The sequence below is a fragment of the Protobothrops mucrosquamatus genome, unplaced genomic scaffold, assembly GCF_001527695.2.
Source record: "Protobothrops mucrosquamatus isolate PMUCROS unplaced genomic scaffold, P.Mucros_1.0 scaffold81, whole genome shotgun sequence".
NCBI classification, from domain to species: Eukaryota; Metazoa; Chordata; class Lepidosauria; order Squamata; family Viperidae; genus Protobothrops; species Protobothrops mucrosquamatus.
In genome coordinates this window covers 1217298-1226247 of record NW_015386458.1, presented here as the reverse complement: position 1 = coordinate 1226247, position 8950 = coordinate 1217298, and positions in this window count along the sequence as shown.

The following is an 8950-nucleotide window of genomic DNA, read 5'->3' as shown; positions in this document are numbered from 1 at the left end:
TCTTCTCTGTACTCTTTCTAGAGTCTCAACATCTTTTTTACATCGTGGTGACCAAAACTGGATGCAGTATTCCAAGTGTGGCCTTACCAAGGCATTGTAAAGTGGTATTAATACTTCACGTGATCTTGATTCTATCCCTCTGTTAATGCAGCCTAGCACTGTGTTGGCTTTTTTGGCAGCTGCAGCACACGGCTGGCTCCTATTTAGGTGATTGTCCACTAGGACTCCGAGATCCCTCTCACAGTTACTACTATTGAGCAAGATACCCCTATACCAGTGATGGCGAACCTTTTAGAGACTGAGTGCCCAAAAACCGCCCCTGCCTCCACACCTGCCCCGCTCCGCGCCCTACCCGCTCCGCCCCCGCAAGGTCACCCACCGCAGTAGATCGTCCAGGCGGCCCAGCAGCGCGGTGGCAGCCACGCCCTCTGCCCATGCCCCGCAGCATCTGTGTGCAACGGGTCGTGTGGGCAGAATCTTGTCCCCGCTGCCTAGCTGCCATGTGCTTGGCTGTGCTGCTCCATGTGGTCCATGCCCAGGGGTGACTCTCCTCCAGGGGGGCTGCTGGTGAGAAGGGAGCCGTGGGGAGAGGCGGGGCTGGGGCGACAGTGCGTGTGACCACAGAGAGGGCTCTGAGTGCCGCCTCCGGCATGCGTGCCATAGGTTCGCCACCACTGCCCTATACTATACCTGTACATTTGGTTTTTCTTCCCTAAATGTAGAACCTTACTTTTTTCTCCATTGAATTTCATTTTGTTAGATAGCGCCCAGTGTTCAAGTCTGTCCAGATCCTCCTGTATCCTAAGCCTGTCTTCTGGCATGTTGACTATTCCTGCCAGCTTGGTGTCGTCTGCAAATTTGATGATTTCCCCATCTATCCCCTCGTCCAGATCGTTGATGAAGATGTAGAAGAGCACTGGGCCCAGAACAGAGCCCTGGCTGGACGCTGAAAAAAAAATGGAAAAGAGCAGTCAACAGATTAAGCTAAACATTGCACTAATCTTCAAATCCCTCTGTTAACCATCAGTTATTGTATTTGGCATGTAGAAAGTCCACTAATGGTTTCCAGTCTCTAATAAAGCTGCCTAGTTCATTATCTCTGATCAAAGCCATCTTTCAACATCTCTGCTAATTCAGTCAATTTTAAAACCCATTCTTCAACGGCCGGCATCCCTTTTTCTTTCCAGTGCTTGGCAAGTACAATCCTTGCAACCGTCATCATGTGAAGGAAATCCCAAATTGTTTTTCAATTGGCTTGTCCATCATACCTAAAACAAGAGCAGAGATTCAAGTCCATCCTTATTTTCTTAGAAGGTCTTCTCCTATGCCAGGGATAGGCCACCTTGGCCCTTTTATGACCCGTGGACTTCAACTCCCAGAATCCCTGAGCCAGCATGGCTCAGCTTGGAAACCTCTCCCTTTCCCCTCAGCATGGCTGGCTCAGGAATTCTGGGAGTTGAAGTCCACGAGTCCTAAAAGAGCCAAGGTGGCCTACCCCTGTCCTACGCCATGGGTCCTTTGCCTTCTAGGCGGGGGAAGAGAGAGGGCAGCAGGAATCTCACTTTTAATTAAAGTATGAGATGTCAATCCCCACCCTATATTTTCTAAAAGTGGTCCTACAGGCCATAGAAACATTCCTGGAAATAAAGGAGACTGAGACTGGAACTCTGCTTTGCAGTTCATCTAGACTTTACTACATTTTTGCTTTCAGCATTTATTTTTTACATCCAGATTGGATGGCAGACATGTAAAACTCTGGTTGCCAATCCCCATTGGCAGATAAATTGTAGGATGAATGCAGAACACTAAAGAGGCTTCTGTTCTGATAAAACTTTGGGGGGTGGGGAAATGCTGGGATGAGCAATAGTTGAGTTTCTTTTTGATATGAAGCCATTCATAACCTTTGCAATTTTATTGATACAGTTGTGATCTCATATGACTTCACAAACAAGGGACTGCATTTTTCATTATTGTGACTATTCCTCCAGTTCCTCTAGGGCACTTATTTGCTTATTTTTTTTAATGCTATTTGAAATTATAAGTTGGCCTGGCTTGTTCAACCTTGGGAACTTTGTGGACTTCAACTCCTAGAGTTTGCCAAGGTTGAGGACCCCTGTTCTAAGGGATCGTTCAGATTAAATGAACTGGAGGACAAATACATTTAATATATTACGGGTTATTCTGGATACTGTCTCCCCAAATCTCTATTCTGATTTCCCAAAAGAAATGTTAATTATATCCCTCACCTATTATTTTATCTTCTAGCCGCCAATCATCATTATACATCATTATACACTGATGGAAGGCAATTTCAAGCGAAGAATGAGAAACACTATGAAGCGTCTCCAAGAAGAGGTAAGAAAAACCTTTTGTTCATGGGTCACAGCTACAGAGTCTGAATTAAATGCTGGCATCAGTGTAGAAGACAGACAGACAGAGACCACGTGAAGTATTAATACCACTTTACAATGCCTTGGTAAGGCCACACTTGGAATACTGCATCCAGTTTTGGTCACCACGATGTAAAAAAGATGCTGAGACTCTAGAAAGAGTACAGAGAAGAGCAACAAAGATGATCAGGGGACTGGAGGCTAAAACTTATAAAGAATGGTTGCAGGAATTGGGTATGTCTAGTTTAACGAAGAGAAGGACGAGGGGGGACATAATAGCAGTCTTCCAATATCTCAGGCACTGCCCCAAAGAAGAGGGAGTCAAGCTGTTCTCCAAAGCGCCTGAAGGCAGGACAAGGAGCAACGGGTGGAAACTAACCAAAGAGAGAAGCAACCTAGAACTAAGGAGAAACTTCCTGAACAATTAACCAGTGGAACAATTAACCAGTGGAACAATTAACCAGTGGAACCACCTGCCTCCAGAAGTGGTGAATGCACCAACACTGGAAGTTTTTAAGAAGAAACTGGACAGCCATTTGTCCAAAATGGTATAGGATTTCCTGCCTGAGCAGGGGGTTGTACTAGATGACCTCCAAGGTCCCTTCCAACTTTATCATTATTATTATTATTATTAGAGAGACAGAGAGACAGACAGACAGACAGAGGAATGTCAAAATAAAACTTCTTTTATTTAGTAGTGTATATTTTCAGGCAAGTATACAGAGTTTAGATGCCAGAGATATCTGTTGGCACTTAAGATTTAAGGATAGAGAAACAATGGTTAATATCAACCCCTCCTTCCCAAACAAAACGTTGTTAGAAAAATTAGTGTTTTTAATTGCTAACAGGAAGTTTATCTTTTTAAAATAGTGTATTTTGTTAATGCTGCAGGAAGAACTATCAAGGCTTCCCAAAATAACAACTTCAGTAGCAGAAAGGAGACGTGTTGAGGTATATAATATATAGTGGTAGTCGGCATACAAAACATTAAGGATGAAAATAAATATGACTCCTCTTGATTGGCTTATCTTTACAGGAAATCCTCAGCTTATGACCACAACTGAGCCCAAAAATTCTGTTGCTAAATGAGAATTTGTTAATGAGTTTTACCCCATTTTATGACCTTTCTTGCCACAGTTGTTAAGTGAATCAGTGCAGTTGTTAAGCTAATAACATGGTTGTTAAGTGCATCTGTCTTCCCCATTGACTCCACTTGTCAGAAGGTCACAAAAGGGGATCACGTGACTCCGGGACACTGCAACCATTATAAATATGAACCAGTTGCCAAACATCTGAATTTTGATCACATGACCATGGGAATACCACAATAGTCGTAAGTGTGAAAAACAGTCGTAAGTCATTTTTTTAGAATGATGTTGTAACTTTGAACGCTCACTAAATGAACGGTTGTAAGTCGAGGTCTACCTGTATTTCCTTACAAATTAATTCAGAGTCTGTATTTAAGATGCCAAAATGGAAAGTACTTTTTTTTTTTGAAAAAATGTGTGGTCCCCTTCCCCAATGTTTTAGTCACTTATCATTGCTAAGGCATGTACTAGTTTGGTTATCCTCATATATCCAATTTTATATCCATATATTAAATATCCATATATCCAGACAATTTTGGTCACCACATCACAAAAAAGATGTTGAGAGTTTGGAAAAAAATCAGAGAAGAGTAACTAAGATGATCAAAGGCCTAGAGACTAAAACATAGGAAGAACGGCTGCGGGACTTGGGTCTAAAGAAAAGAAGAAATAGGGGAGACATGATAGCAGCGTTCCAGTATCTGAGGGGCTGCCACAAAGAAGAGGGAGTCAAATTATTTTCCAAAGTACCAGAGGACAGGACAAGAAACAATGGATGGAAACTGATCAAAGAGAGAAGCAACCTGGAACTAAGGAGAAACTTCCTGACAGTGAGGACAATTAACCAGTGGAACAGCTTGCCTCCAGAAATCGTGGATGCTCCATCACAGGAGGTTTTTAAGAAGAGGCTAGATAGTCACTTGTCTGAGATGGTAGGTTCTCCTTCTTAAGTGGGAGGCTGGACTAGAAGACCTCCAAGGTCCCTTCCAGCTCTATTCTATTCTATCTTCATTTATCCAAGATGATTAACTTACAGAGTAAATCTGATCTCAATTCTGGTTGGTGCCCCCTTACTACCTGCTGGGAAAGTGACAGAGGAAATAAATCTGATCTGATAACTCTGATATGTCTATTTCTAAATCTATAGGACAACAAAGACGTCAAAACCAATAATGAAGTGTTTAACAGGGGCAGCGTCCACTTACAAAACCAACATTTCATTATGCTTACTAGCCTATTTAATTGATCCTTGTGACTTTAATTGCTTTTCAGCTATATACATCACGCAGCTGTCAGTTTCCCAAGCATTTGGAAAATTCCACCACATATGATTTCGGTGAGAAAGAGGCAGACCATGATTTACGTTTCACCAAGCGTGGCCACCAGGTCAGCAATCTGTCTTCTGAGGAATTGGTTGAGTATATGTTATCAAGAAATGCAAAGAGGTTTCACAAGTGAGTGGTTGGTTTTTAGAAACGAAATGTGTCCCACTTTTGGTGGGCATGATCTCTTAGACAGGTTTCCTGCGAGGAGTCTCCAGTTGTGGCCTGTGCAAAGAGCAAATGGCCTCACTGCCTCACACACACACTAGGGCAGGGGTCTTCAAACTTGGCCCTTTTATGACTCGTGGACTTCAACTCCCAGAATTCCTCAGTCAGCATGCCTGGCTGAGGAATTCTGGGAGTTGAAGTCCACAAGCAGGGGTCTTGAAACTTGGCCCTTTTATGACTCGTGGACTTCAACTCCCAGAATTCCTCAGCTAGCATGCCTGGCTGAGGAATTCTGGGAGTTAAAGTCCACAAGAAAGGGTTTTCAAACTTGGCCCTTTTATGACTTGTGGACTTCAACTCCCAGAATTCCTCAGCTAGCTAGTCATAAAAGGGCCAAGTTTGAAGACCCCCACACTAGGGAGTCTTAGTTCTTCTTTCCAAGCAACCATTTTGGAAGGCTAGGAAGAGCTAGCCAGTCCAGATACGGTACACATCTACATACCCCAACACTGAAAATCACTGGGGCAGCACTAGACTTTCTCTAAGTTTATTCTGCTTTCCATGGATGTAAAAGGTCCGAGATAAAAGAGGGAAAAAATAAATAATGTGAGCAATGATTGCAATTACCAAATGTGAATTAAGTGCTGATGTCAGTACAGACAGAGCAATATCAAAATAAATCTTGTTTTGTTCAGCGATGTGTATTTCCAGGCAAGTGTGCAGAATTTAAACAGCAGAGGTATCAGTTGGGACCTGACGTTTGAGGACGAAGGAACAGTGGTTAACATTGCCCCCCCCCCAATAAAGGTGTTAGAAAAATTAGTGTCTTTAATTGCTGATAGTCAGTTTGTCATTTTAAAATAGTATATTTTGCCAACTTTGCAGGAAGAATACCTGGCAATGCAAAGCCTTTTGATGGAACAAAAGAGACTGATTGAAGTATGTCATATGCAAGACATTAACCATGGACAGAATAATAGTTGGAAGGGACCTTGAAGGTCTTCTAGTCCAACCCTCTCCTCAAGCTGGAAACCCTACAACATTTTAGATAAATGGTTGTCAAATCTCTTCCTAAATGTCCAATCTCTTCTCAAAATATGACTACTTATGGTTAGGTTATTTTGATGTCCTTGCAAATGAAATCAAACTCCAACCTTAACTGATCAAAGAGAGAAGCAACCTGGAATTAAGGAGAAACTTCCTGACAGTGAGGACAATCAACCAGTGGAACAGCTTGCCTCCAGAAATCGTGGGCGCTCCATCACTGGAGGTTTTCAAGAAGAGACTAGACATTCACCTGTCTGAGACGGTATAAGTTCTCCTGCTTGAGCAGGGGACTGGACTAGAAGACCTCCAAGGTCCCTTCCAGTTCTGTTCTGTTCTGTTCTGTTCTGTTCTGTTCTATTCTATTCTATTCTATTCTATTCTATTCTATTCTATTCTATTCTATTCTATTCTAAACTATTCTATTCTACTCTACTCTACTCTGTTCTATTCTATTCTACTCTACTCTACTCTATTCTATTCTATTCTATTCTATTCTAATCTATTCTATTCTATTCTGTATTATTGAAAAGAAGTGTGATCCTGTTCCCCATGATAATTGAGGAAACCCTAGAAATCAGTCCCTCTATCAGAGCTGTGCAGCTTTTTTGTGGTGCAAAACAATATGCCCTTCTCTGTAAACTGAGTGAGGCACTTAATTAAAATGGCAATTACAACAACACTCTATGATTAACCTTCTAGGCATTTACTCATCACACCCGATGAGTAAGTCCCTTGCCTTGAAGACCCTCTCAGTTTGAAGGGCTGCCTAATCCCATCCCAGTTTTAAGCCAAAGAACTTTACTAGAAAAAACAGGGAGTGCAGACATGGGCCACAGTTTTCTTCCCAACCGTAAAATTATTGCATTCTTTTTTATTATTATTAGTTTTATTTATTTATAACATAAAATGTGAAAATACAAAAGCAAATAGTGGGAGACAACAGTAGAAAAAGTGAAAACAAAAAAGGTGTGGAGAAAGGAGGGGGAGAAACAAAAGGCATTGACTTCTGACTCTTTCTTTTGCAGCAAAATCAGACATTAAAATCAAACCTCAACTTTTTACATTTCTCTAGTAGTATGCACCTTGGCCCCTTCATGACTCGTGGACTTCAACTCCCAGAATTCCTGAGCCAGCCATGCACTAGCCATTTCTGTACCGGCAAATCAGTCTAATCTGTAAAACCCAAAATCATAATATTATTTTTTCCACCTCAAGCACAAAGTCCAGAAGCGGTTTCCAAATAGAAACAAAAATACTTATGTTCTTTTCTTTTACCAGCACAATCAATTTGGCCATCTCTGCTAACTCCATCAGCTTTTGTAGCCATTTGTCCATGGTAGGAATTTGAGGCATCCTTCCACTTTTGTGCATAGAGCAACCTTGCTGCCATCACTATATATAAAATCAGAGTTCCAATTTTTTCCCCCAGTTCTCTTTCCATTAGACCCAGAAGGAAAGTTTCTGGTTTAATCTTTATGTTCACTTTAAGAATTTTCTGCATTAATTAAAATTATTGCATTCTTATTGACATTACAATGAGGGTGTCTTTCTATGCACCTCTACAAATTACTATCTGTAGATATTATTCTTTTTTGGGTCAAAAGAGTTTGTTTTGGGAAAACATACTGGTTTCTTAGTAGAGGGCTTAGTTGGAATCTGATCATCATAGTGTCATGGTTCCGAAAGAAGCAGCTTTTTAAAGAACTTTGAGGCTTTGTTTACCTAAAGAATCCTTTTATTGCTACATAGCTTCAGCACGTACATAATGAAGCCAAAAACTGAATCCTCCTACCCCCAATCACCCATAACAAAGCATAATTCACTCCTTCATTTCACAGTCATCAATCACGTTCTCCAATTAGTTTGAAATGTGAACTTTCCCTCCCATAACTCCTCTGGTTACAGCTGACCTTGGCAATATTGTACAGAAATATTGTTGTGGCTAACTATCCCCCGAGTACATACTTTCCCACCCGCTATTCTAACATTGTCTGACTTTAACTCTAGAAGTGATATGCAGGTTAAATAAAACATGTTTGCTTCTTCATATATGGCAAGCAAGAACATCCGATGTTAGCAGTCTTGACACATAGACTGTCAGCCTTCCCAGGTAGACAAGACAGGAAATCAAATAAGATAATTCTACTTTACCAAAAAATTAATTATTGTTTTAATATCGAGCTTATAGCCTGAAAAATATTTCATGTTGCTATAAGAGGTGAAATACACGCGCGCGCGCACACACACACACACACACACACACACACACACTTTACTTGTAATATATTTTGACTTTTCCAGACTCTTCAGATGAAAATGAAATTCCAGGAAGAGGAGCTGAAGAAGGCAAAGGACCTGGATTTTAAGTAAGTCTTGGCATAGTCATAAATGCCTTTATGTGATGGGCTTTCATCTTGGCAAGGTGCACTTTCAATTGCCCAGAATTTTCCCCTTTTTTGTGTTGCATTCCTTATATTCATCGTACCAAAATTTACTTTATGGCAGCCATTTCTAGCGTGATAACTAGATTAAATCCGAACTGAAATTGAGTTTCTTATTGATAGTATTGAATATCCTAGGAGTTTTAAAGAATCTTCAATTTCTCAAATAAGTCATACTGAAATAAGTTAGATTAAAAAAAAATCCATAAAAATTCAGTACTGATAACTAGATTAAATCCAAACGGAATGATTGAACATCCTAGGAGTTTTAAGGGAAAATTTCAATTTCTCAAATAAATCACACTGGAATAAGTTAAATTAAAAGAAATTTCATCAAATGTTAATACATATACATAAACATGTATATGAAGGTATTTTTAATATTTTTATAATAATAATAATAGTAAAGTTGGAAGGGACCTTGGAGGTCTTCTAGTCCAACCCCCTGCTCAGGCAGGAAACCCTATACCATTTCGGACAAATGGCTGTCCAGT